This window comes from Pavona decussata, unplaced genomic scaffold, assembly GCF_977016875.1.
Source record: "Pavona decussata unplaced genomic scaffold, jaPavDecu1.1 SCAFFOLD_52, whole genome shotgun sequence".
NCBI lineage: Eukaryota > Metazoa > Cnidaria > Anthozoa > Scleractinia > Agariciidae > Pavona > Pavona decussata.
The window spans coordinates 577,501-590,000 of NW_028145474.1; the positions used below are offsets into that span (position 1 = coordinate 577,501).

General features: G+C 38.5%; 1 pseudogene across 1 annotated transcript in view; it reads left to right on the forward strand.

Moving 5' to 3' along the window:
- LOC146480769 (uncharacterized) overlaps positions 1-10,928 on the forward strand; it is a 15,599-nt pseudogene extending 4,671 nt beyond the window's left edge. Inside the window, exons 3-10 of the transcript XR_014864582.1 lie at positions 5-259; positions 965-1,153; positions 3,277-3,519; positions 4,490-4,675; positions 7,121-7,384; positions 8,644-8,801; positions 9,066-9,294; positions 9,410-10,928. The product of XR_014864582.1 is annotated as an uncharacterized LOC146480769 (transcript). The remainder of the gene's footprint in view (positions 1-4; positions 260-964; positions 1,154-3,276; positions 3,520-4,489; positions 4,676-7,120; positions 7,385-8,643; positions 8,802-9,065; positions 9,295-9,409) is intronic.
- Positions 10,929-12,500: the final 1,572 nt, after the last annotated feature.

The window sequence follows — 12,500 nt, forward strand, 5'->3', positions numbered from 1 at the left end:
CTAGGTAACTTGGCCCTCGCCCAACCAACCAGCATGTCCAGTTCTTTAAACAACGACGTTAGAGCTTCATTAGCGGTTGACGGGAATCCGCAACGAAAGCTGTATTTGAATAATGTATACTGGTGTGCAGTGACCAGTCTGTCGAAGGACCCATGGTGGCGAGTGGATCTGGGGACGAGGTACATTGTACAAGAAGTGAAGATAGTCAGCAGAGCGGATGGCAACGGAAGTGGATTAACAAACTTTGAAATACGAATAGGTTGGTGTCCATGTGGTCATAAATAAGCCCAAATCTTTAACAGTGACTGAGTTAAAAAAAAAAAACTGTATATATTGGGGGCTTGGGACCCTGTTGTTCGCCCGACGAAGCTAACGAAGGGTTGGTTTCTCTAAACATTTGAATTTGTCCCTCAGTTTTTATTGTTCTTAGACTTTTCAGTTCAACTTTAGCTTAAAATATCGGCTTTCGAACAAACCGCCCGGGGTTTATTTTTTAGCCCAATTTCCCCACCCCCTCAGGGGAGACTTTCCCGCGTTGTCCTCTTTCCAATCAGGAGAAGATATGTGTATTTGCGTGTGGCGAATCCAAAGCTTCAGGTATAACTGGGGCCCTCTCTCAAACTCTGGACACGCTTCTTTTGGTGAAACGAAACATCTCCGCGCCTCGACCTCGGGCCGCGGTTTCGGTTCAAAAATAAGAGGGGAAGGGGCCGGGACCCCGGGCTTCTAACGTAGATCCGCCACTGCTGGCAAGGCGAATGCCGGGATAAACTCTATAATGGATTAGCATCTCATTTAGCGGGGTATGGATACCCCTTGGTTTGGCTTTCTGCTGCAGACACAGGGTAAAGCACAAATTGTGTGCATGCTTGCTGTAGGCTTCCGAAATGTGTGTTCTGGCTTTTACCCTTGCCTCCTGTGGTGCCATGTTCGTCCTCAGTATTACTCCTTCCGTTTTCTTCAGGGAACAGTCTTGAGAATCAAGGCAATTCTAATCAGAAGTGTGGTGGCCCATACAACATGACTGCAGCTCAAGCTGTAAAATCCTTCTACTGTCATCCGGGCATCCGAGGAAAATACGTGAACATCCGGGTGCCAGGCGAAAACAAGAAGTTGGAAATCTGTGAAGTGTTGGTAAACCCTAACCCTACAGGTGAGAAACATGTATCTCAAATAATTAGAGTTACCTATTTGATTTTATAATAATAATAATTTTCTTTAGTATAATTACTCAGGTGATTATAGAGATTCTGTTGATCTGATTGGTCGAGGATTGCGTCATATCCCGCTCTAATCACCTCGCGCGAGGTGATTATAGCGGAAGCACTATAACTTTCAAAATGGCCGCTTAGCTATTTGTTGACAGTTCTGAAGAAGAAGTAAATAGGATGAAAGAAAATGCAATCCCGAAAGGCACTAAAGATGCAGCTAAGTCCGAGGTGATACTTTTCGAAGGCAAGAGATGAAAATTTTGCTAATTGTAATTAAAAAAACCCTTGTAAATTGCATGTTGTCGATCTCGATGACTTAAAATGAAGACAACAAGGTTACATTCGAGCAAGATTTTCTTTATTAACAGAATGATTCCACAAACAAAACGAGTTTAAGACAGACTTTTTGAAAGTATGGAAGTACACAAGATGAAAAAAGGTCTTCTAAGTTCTACGTTTCAGTGACGAGAAAAGAAAACGATTTTATAATCTGAAAACTAGTTTGTTGTCGGTTCGAGCGACTCTCGACCACCATCTAAAGTCACCGCCTCACAACAAAATATTTTCATCTGCGACAACCGTGTACTTGTTTAGCGAAGCCAACAAATGACTTAATTCCTACCTGAAGCAGCTTATCTCCGAGGGCAATTTGTAAACGTCCGTTAACCGGCGAGGCCATCATGTCAACAAGAAATTGTGCAATAAAATGCTATCGCTAACACTAATCACAAGTCTTGTGATCCCGGCTCGAGGTTTACACCAAACAGCCTGGTTCATCTCCATCTATTTATTTAAACGGGTCAAAGAAACCCAACATTCATTCACAGAAGTCAGTGCTTCGTCTCAATGAAGCGGCAGTTAAAGAATACTGACATTCTGCTGGAGGCCGTGTGCAGTTTATCGATTGCGCATGTGATTTCGATTGAGCATCATGTGGTCCGCAGACTGCGCGTCTCTGTTCATTGACGCGTGACGATTTGAAACAAACAAAAAAATCGACATTTTTCGCACGGTACTTGTTTTTCTCTGATAATCACCTGAGTAATTATACTAAAACAATTATTCCCCTCAGGCTCAGTAAATATTGGTGAATATTCCCCTCGACTTCGTCTCGGGGAATATTCACCAATATTTACTTCGCCTTCGGCGAATAATTGTTAAATAATAATAAGACCTTAAGAATCCAAACTGTCTATAGTCAAAGGAAAGATATTATAAAATTATTTCTAAGCCTGCATTTAGAAGAAAGAACTGAACAAAACCAAGAAAGCTAATTTGAATTTTTTCGCGTTTGACATTAATATGACACCATAATACTTTTTCCCGCTCTTGGTACCAGCTTACAGACGTAACAGCGCTTTGAGGCTAAATTGAACTAAGAACAAGGGTGGTATATAATTTAGTGGTCTTGGGCTCACAGGCTCGCCATTGCACTGATTGCCGTAGACCCAATCTCGTGACAGCCAGAGGAACAACTATAGAAAACAGGACCACTTTTAGAACAGTGTTAGGCCTAAAGTCGCCATTAACACCTTCACGTAGTTCAGTTGGCAAACCAGAAGATACGAGGTCTACTAAAATTGTTCTAAAAATGTTTGCTGCTATGTCAATTTCTGAGTCTTATGGGAATTCTTTCAGTCAATGGCACCGTATATTCTACTTGCATGCTATTCCGTCCAATAATCCTGAAGGGTATATGGAAGAGTTCGTGGTATATCGTTTGATACTAGTTAATCGGTTTTGTGTGACGTGATATACAATATCCAATAAGACCACGCAAATATTAATAGGTTAGTTATAACAGCTGATTAATGGGCTCCTGCTGATAGGCTGTAGTGAAATTAAACTGATTCGAGTGTACCGCGGTGATTGCTCATCAATGGTCTCAATGCTGCTTAATATGTCACTGCGGTCTATACATTGAAAGTACCTTACTATGTCCCGGCGATGGTTTTTACATTCTAAACATTAATTTTGAGAAAGAAATTAAAACTGACGCAATGATATCAAGACATTCCCGATCCAGTGGCAATTTGCTCTTATTACATTGATTTTGCATTTTTAGAAAACCTTGTTCTCAATATGTCCACGTCTCAATCGTCAGTGGATTGGGGAGGTGTTTCTGGAAAGGCGGTGGACGGGAATTCTGATAGAAACTATGACAGAAAAACTTGCACACACACAATTACTAGTACGACAAATCCCTTGTGGAGGGCAGACATGGGATCCAGTCATTCCGTCTCGGAAGTGTTTCTGGTAAACAGAGTCTCTTTTCATGAAAGACTTGTCAACATAGAAATCCGAGTTGGTAAGAAAATAACATTGACAATTACCGTAACAATAAAAACGGCAGAAGCTAGTAACAGAAGCAGTGAATGTTATGGCAGTAAAAGTAACAGTAGCAGCAGCACTAGTGGTAGTGATAGTTGTAGTTGAAGTAGAAGTAGTAGTAGTAGTAGTAGTAGCAGCAGCAGCAGCAGCAGCAGCAGCAGCAGCAGCAGCAGCAGCAGTAGTAGTAGTAGTAGTAGTAGTAGTAGTAGTAGTAGTAGTAGTAGTAGTAGTAGTAGTAGTAGTAGTAGTAGTAGAAGCAGTAGTAGTAGTAGAGGTAACAGTAGTAGTAGTAGTAGTAGTAGTAGCAGTAGTTTTTCGTTTTTTCTTCCTTATTTTATGTTTTTCAGTTTAATGGCACAATATGAATATAACGTACTGGAAAGTGCCTTAACGATGATCTGTAAAATAGCAAAAGCCTCATTCAAAGACAGATCACCCACTAACTAACCTTTGATTTGAAATACACTATATATACAAGAAACAATGACAGCATTTAATGAGTGAACGCGGACATTGACATTGAAACTGCAGAAGGGGCCATTTGAGAGATGCGTATTTTGTTTATTTTTTTTATTTTTATTTTTTATCAAGTGGAACTGATTTTAAAATGCCGAATTTCATTTTTTTAAAAACTTCATGAAATTTGTTTTTTTTTTCTTTTTCTTTACAAAAACATTATGCTCGAAAGTAGTCTCAGTGATTTTTTTTTCGCAATCGAATTTTTTAAAAAAAAAATTATTACTGAAATTTTCCTTGAAAACATTATCTTTTTTTTAATCGAAATGAATTGTAAATAGGTTTTTAATAGCTCTTTTTTATGTACTTTTAACTTGTGTGGAATATTTAATGAGTCATAAAAAATAAAATACTACTATAACGGATGTACTAACATTTGATTTGGAACGGGCCCCCAAAGGCAGGGAGTTTTCTTCTTCGTTTTCTTCAAGGTGATAGTCTGGCAGACAATGGTACTGCCAATCCTCGATGCGGTGAACGCTATTCTATGGCCACCTTAGCTAAAGCCTCGTTTTACTGCAAGCCGAGAAAGACTGGACGATACTTGAATACCAGGCTTGTGGGAAACAGCATGGCACTCACGTTATGTGAAGTAGAGGTTTACTCCGAGAGCAGAGGTGTGTTCCTTTTAAACTTTCGGGATTTTATTCCCATGACTGCAGTTATGTGCCGCAATGAATGAACTTGTAAACGTTGTGTCTTGTCTTTTGTGTCGGTTTTTTTTCTTCGTCATCCACCTGAGATTGATCAGAAAAGAAGCTAGTTATTACTTGGTTCCACCGTCATTAAAAACTGATTTAACCGGTCTAAACTGTCAACTTTGAACTAAATCCGGCAGATTTAAACATTGTTTTTAGCTTGCCACCCCCCTCCCCCCTCCCCATTTCGTTCTGGTCTTTTCTTTAAACAATGCCGTAAAATTGGAATTAACACAGTTCTTGACGTCATTCTAGGGCTGAAAGGGTTAATAAATGCGTTGATTTTTGGGTTCAACAACGCTTCGAACAAGAAAAAAAGAATTGCGCGAGCTACAATATCATTTTTTGGAGATAGATGACTCGCGAAAACCAAAGAGAAATCAAGAAATGGTTTGACTTTCTGCAGTTGGATGCCATGGGAAATATCATGTAGGAAGATTGGCAGTCGTGGGAAATCGTGGAGCGTAGTGTCGCTCGCTAATGCTTCAACGCATCCGTGTTACTCACAATGGCAGTAGCATTCGCTGATTTGTAAAAATCTAGAGGCCGCTATTTCTTTTTCTGTTACACACAGATAATGACATACGAATACATGGAGATGTTATCAAGTGCAACCGGTAGATGCGCCTCACAAAAGTAAACTTGCAAAAAGCGTGACACATTTTTTTTTTATAGAAATAAGAGTTTTGTAATAAACCATATTCGTAATCTCGGCACTGCACTGGAGGCTCAATATATCAGTGGAGAAGATTGTCTTTATCAGGCTCTTGTGGGGAAATATATTAAAAGAATATTTACACGTGAAAAGATTCCCCCGCTTAATGACATGAAATCGGGAGAAAATGTTAAGGGTTTCCTCCTTGGAAGAGTCAACTATAATACGTTTTTTATCGACTTCTTTACAATACACAGGAAGAAGTTGAAAAAATTGAAATTTTAATCCTCTTCCATCCTAGCCATCTGACACCAAACATAATTGACAGTAGTTTGTATGCACTAGAAGGATTATTGTCAACAAAACTAAACCATTATTTTGACAAGTCCTTTGAGGCAAATGCATTTTTTGATTATTCATTGTCGCATTAAAAATAGGTGACACTGCCCCTTTAAGCCTCGTGCGCATAAGGCCCGGTTTAAACGTTGCATTTCACATGTGCCGAATATAACTCCTATTTTAGTCGACTAGAATAATTAAATGCGGCATTTGATTCAGACGTCGAATTTAATGGTGCCGAATTTAACTCCGTCCACCTTCAATGTTTTTGTTTCCGTGCTACCAGTTGACATCTTCATTGCCAACAGCGTGATGAAAAGGCGCGGGTCGAGTGAAGGCCAAGATGACTCATCTTGGCCTTCACTCGACCCGCGCCTTTTCATGATCATCGTTTCATTGAAGCACGTCTCACAATATGCCACAGATTTTCCCTCTTTCCACCAAGGAGTGTCCTCTTCATTTTCAAACACCAAGCACCTCATACAATAATAATTGCTGCACGTCAAACAAGTATATTTTGTTTTTAAAAAGCACAAACTGCACATTCCTTCGCCTCCCGCCATTTTTTCAAAGTGCTGTTTATACTCTTCTGCGCATGGCATTTACGGATTGTGATTACAGAATGAATAATAATAATTTACTATAATTTACGTATTATATTCGGCACAAGTGAAATGCGACGTCTGAATCAAATGTCGAACCTAAGTCGAATATTCGACTGTTTCAGTCGCAGATTCGACGTACTCCTAATTTAATTCGAAACTGTCGAATTTAATTGATTCAAACGTCGCATTTCACATACAGTTAATTCTCGAGTTTTATTAGGCACATGTAAAATGCAACGTTTGAACCGGGCCTAAGCTAGTTCCAGTTCAATATTGAGAATACGGTTTATTTTCGAACTTCTTCGCTTTTTTTTTCGGAATTTCTTCTTCGGTGTATTTTCGGTTTTCTACTTCGGTTTATATTGGGACTTTTTCTACGATCTGTTTACGAACTGCTTCTTCGGTTTATTTTCGGACTTCTTGTTTGGTTTATTTTCGGCTGTCTTCGTTCCACTAAGTCGCTTTGGCAGCATCCTTTCCATACCTCTTTCTCCTTCATATCGTGCTAAGCAGTCTTCCTTTACCAACTGCCTGTCAGCTTAGCCTTCTTCTGCTTCGTTTTAAGTTTTGCGAGCTCTCAACTTCCAACTAATTGCTTTGAGTGCAACTAAATGACGTTTGCTATAAGACAAAAAATTAAATAGCCAACAATTTTGGGAGGGAGGGTGTATGGGGACTAATCTGGCTGATTATTCTGTTACAAGGTTTTCGAACGCCAGACCAAAGTAACAGAAAAGTAATGTCACTTCATTTTACTCTTTGCAGCTTTCCTCAAGAACAAACCAAACATTCCAACTAAAAAAGACGTTAATGACGGAAGCTCCCTTAACCTGTTGTGCCCAGAGCCTTTCGGATATCCTGAACCGTTCATAGCCTGGGTCAAAGATGGCGTCGTCCTAAAGAACAGCTCGTCGGGCCGGTTCTTGAATCTGACAGCTGTCAATCAAACTTATGACGGCTCGGCAATCGACTGCATAGCCAGTAACAAACATGGCGCTGATTATCACTGATTTATATTGAAAGTGAAAAGTAAGTAATGGAGAAAGTCAATTCCATATTTTGAATCCATTGTTAGAGAATTGAAAAACTCTTTGGGTTAGTCGGTAATACCATATGACTCATTGTGCCACAACGATCAGTCGATTAATTATGATCGTTTCAAATTATGATAAACATTCTAATTATATATATACATTTTTCATCATCGCTCTATTTTCTGACCCCAAAATAGGATTGCACTGTCTCAATAACGCTTCCCCCCTCTCACATACCGATATGGATCACTATCGCTAAAACATGTGTTACTTTATCGCCATTTGCCTTCAGTATCATTTGTTATATATAATCAACAAACTGGGACAGAAAAATATATACAAACAATGGTTAACGGTTATACCTCACATAAATGATGATAACATTTGCTTTCACTTTTTTTTATCATTATTTGAAACAAACTAAGGTTGACTAAGAATAAGTGGACCAGCTATTAGAAAGTTGGGAAGATATTTCTGCAAACTTTCGCTGATACACGACAATTTAAGGGCCATTTTGTATTTCAGTGACTCCGACAACTTCTTAAATCTCAGATTCTTTGTCATCATTGCACACATTCGTATTTAGGAATAGAGTTGATCGAGCGCACCCTAAATTCATCCAAGCCAAACTGGCTTCAGTTTTAGTAAAGTTACTTGTCAAGGTTGGTCATAAAAAACGGCTGGTTCCATAGAAGCAGAAGAAAAAAGGCTATGTTTCCCTCATATATATATGTAATAAAATGGTGACGCGTGAAATTATTTCCTAATTTCACGAGTATACCATTTCATTACCTTTTAAAATCATGGGTGATAAATTACGCTCACAATCGTGGTCGGTTCCGTCTTGTTTACACATGCGGACAAAAAACCGCTCGAGTACTTTATCCAACTGCTCAGGACGAACCGTCTCAGGGTTTTTCTCAAGGCCATTTTCATCGCACCAGTTCTTAAAAACCGTCACCCAGTTAATTGTGCTCTTTCGCATATTTAAGGTTTTCCGCAGCGTCTTTTAGTGCCGTAACTTCTTCATTCGTAAAATCTTGAAACTTGGACGCCATCTCGGCACTGAGATACAGGAAACGTTGCCATAGCAATTTTGTAATTTCACATGTGAAATTATAAATTAACGCTGAAATTTCGCGCCGAAATCAAGGAGTCATTTGTCACCCATGATAATATTAATGTAATTTGCTCCAGTTATTAAAACATTTAGCCCCAGTAGCTGTTAATAGCGTTTTATATTTATTAAACAAGGTACAAAGTCCATGTGCACCGAGTTCAAGGACATAGCCAACGATGGAAGATCGATATTTCATATAGCAAGCAACGAAGAGTCCGCACAAAATGACGGCCACATCAATTTAAACTACTGGTATCGCTTTGTTGAACAAGGGACCAAAAAACCCATGAAGGTTTGTTGTTTTTTAACAAAAGCAAAAGTGATCTGACTGGTCAAAATGCATTACTGATAATAACTTAGTAAAATGTTAGGAAACCAGAACTGGCATGCTGAAATCTCGAATACAGATGCCAGGTGCGACTTTTGCAGCACAGGCGAAAAAGTTAGTAGTTATGCTATGCTGTTAACACAATCACTGAGCTCTTTTTCGCTAAGTGAATTTGAATTCTCTTTTGTTTTTTCAACATTCTGATCTTTACCTTGATTCTCTCATCAGTTACCAGACTCCTTCCCAGATCCTTGGGCTTGTGGTACCCAGGCTCCTGGTTGGCTTCGTGGAGGACATCCTTCTATGAAAGATAACGTTGTGTTGCGAGAGATATGCTTTCATTGGAATGGCAAAAACTGCTTTGTTAAAGTGCAGGCCCAAGTCAGGCGTTGCTATGGATACTATGTGTACAAGCTGCAGCCGACTTCTTTTGCAGTGAAAGCAAGATATTGCACAGGTAGATAAAAGCAAGTTTAACGAGGCAATATTCCCTCATTTATTAGAAAAATTAACTCCGAATGGATTATCAACAACTATTTTGTGACTTCTTTCTGTTCGCTTCAATTTTCTAGAACAAGAAGCAACAGACTTCAAAGATGTCATTTTTAAGCAAGTTACGTCACACAACGGAAACCGGTACGCACTAGGAGGTCACGTGATTGCTTTAGAACGTCACGTGAGTGACGCCTGGAAGTGCATGGTTTACTGCCTCACGGATAATACATGCGTATCATTTAACTACAACATCAACAGCAAAGCTTGTCACCTTAACAGTGGCACAGGATCATATGACCTCAATGGCTTTGAAGAGCGACCTGGTAACGAGTACTACGAGAAGGTTGACTGATCTCGTGATAGCAGCAAAACCTTGACTTAGTAGCCGTTTCAGTGCTGTAAACATATCAATCTCGTACCTCGAGTCTTCGGTCCTTACTGCGCACGCTTGACGCTCGCTTTTCGACCGCTGACCAAAGGAAACGAAGATTCTGGGTACGAGATTGTAAACATAAGTAACATATAATAAGAGCGTTCATAATTTCGTTTGTCCATTACTATAACAGTCAACTCTTTCCAGTTGTTTGAAGGCGGGAAGGAAGGGAGGTCAAGGAATAAATAACAGGACCTCTTTTGATAACAGTGTTTGGTACACTGACTGAGTTATCCTGCATAAATATTATTGTATTATTAATATTATTGTATTAGTATTGTTAATATTATTATTATTATTATTAATTTCAATAAAACTGTAACTGAGGAATAGCGTTCGGTGCATGCGCAGTTTTGGAATCATCCAAGTTAACTGAAATCTGTAAAGCCGTTTAATAACAAAACAAGTTTTTTGAGTTGAGTATCCACGGCTGTAAAAGTTGTCGAAGTTAGCTAAATCATAGCGACCAATTGTGTATCCTGTATCAATTTCTTACTGTGTTTTGTCACAAACTACAAACAAGGGAATTAAAAGCCATGATGTTTAATATATAAAATGAACAATGTAGTGGAAGAAGAGAGAAGAAGTGCCGTTGACTGTTTTGTGTTTTATAGTTGTATGTAGGTAAGAAAGCTGAATTGGCACAAATGTTTTGTGTGATTCTGTCAGGTTAACATGATAACTGTTAAACCATAAAATACCCCGCTCTTTTTCAAGTTAAAAATTTCAACATTGTTTGTTATAAATTTGCTCTTTATTCGGGTTACTTTAATCTTAAAAAAAACAACTCATTAATAAGTCATAAGCCCATTGACGTATCAAATGGTCGATAATACATCACGTGGAGTTACTTTCCATCGATAAACCTCCTCCTTATTAGTATGCGGTGTTTTATCAGCTGATAAAACATTCTTCATTAGTATGTGGTGTTTTTCTCGTATTCTTATTTCCAACGTTCAATAAAAGCATAATTCTTATGAACTCTATTGACACACGTTAAAACGATAAAACACTTCTGCTCGTTTTTTAAACATTACATAAAAACTACAGGTATGCTATGTAGAATTCGCTTCTATAACAGTTAAACACTCTTGAAAATCTCATGCTATAGTTTAACTTACGGCTCTTCCTGCACTTGGAAAATACGCTCAGTCTAGGCAGATAATTACCCCACGAGGCTGATTAAAAAAGTTACATTACAAAAGAAGCGCTTCGAGTCATAACATTCTTGTCATATACCGCAAAATATTTTCCCCTTCTATTAAAAAGGCGGGTGTCTTAAATATTCACTAAATTAATGACCTACGAATTGGTTATTTCGCTGTTAGTGCTATCGCAAGATCGCTATCCACTTATTTCAATGAATGAAATAATATGAAATGATTTTAATATATACCAGGAAATTAGAACATATACATAAAATTTTTAACACAACTAAACTATGGAAAATAACTTTGGTTGCGTTAATAATTAATACCGTAAAGTATCAGTGGAACAATTAACATTAAAATCAGACGTGTTTTTTCTGCTGAATCTCGTTGATGAAACTCTTTCTTTGACAAAGGGATGTGAGCATAGCAACTAAATTTCTTAGCGGGTGTCAGAAAATATGTCTACATGTAAATCAATCTTTATACCCGCAGGCGAGCGTAGATTAAATTTATTTCAAATTGCCAGACGACCTCTTTCCTCGTCGTAAAAGCAGACCTCGGAAAATCCTCCTCGAGGGGTCCCAGGCCGTTCGTATACAAGTCCTTAGAATGCGAACAAGGTCTAAAGATTCCCAGCTGTTTGTAAGTGTAAAAGATTCACGACATACCTAGATACCGACTACTGAACTTTACGCCGTTTCACGTTCGATGGGGGCGATATGGTAATTGTTTTCCCTTCAATTTTATGTACAATTCTACAAAAGCTGATAGAAATGAGATGGTATGTTTTAGGCGTGGCGATGAAGTGTGAACGATAATTCTTTCAGTCACTGACAGATTCATACTGCGCCGAATATGCCTGCGTCAACTTTATTACGTAATTAAAGGAGCCAGTTACACTACCACGGCCGGGCTGACTCTCAGGTAGCGATTTATCAGTAATCTAAACAAGTCAGTCCTACACCAATTTAAAAGGAGGAAAAGTTTTAAATGGAAATTATAGACGGAATGTAACTGAGAACAGTTCTTCTACAGATGAATTCTCTTCCCCTAGTTACTAAGCTGTTGAATATTACTTTCAGAAACGTGCCATTTGTACTGAAGAATATTTCCTTCTAAAAAAAGAGACATTCCCTTGTAGTTAGTAGTAAAAGCTGAGCGCTTGCTCCAGATAAATGATATCATCTCTGCTTTGTGACAAGAGTATTTCTTTAAATTTTAGGCCCTCTTCATTTTTAATGTTTGTACTGGAGAGCATCCCATTTCAAAACCTGCCTAAATATTAGTTAATAATTTAATATCTACGAAGTTTACACCCTTGCGACGATGTAACTAAAACTTGTCTTTCAATATTTGTCGAACTTGTAAGTCACGTACCGAAATTTTTATTTATCTCAACCGTACAACATTTTGGTGAGCGATAAATTTGTTGTCAGCACGACTGGTTGATACCTTTCTATTCTACTTAAGCAGATTTTTCGTTTTATATATAATGCAGGTAATGAAGGAAATTGGAATCATCTTGATATTTGGAGTCACTTCGGTGACTGCAGGTAAGCAACTTTGAAGGAACAAAATAATGTA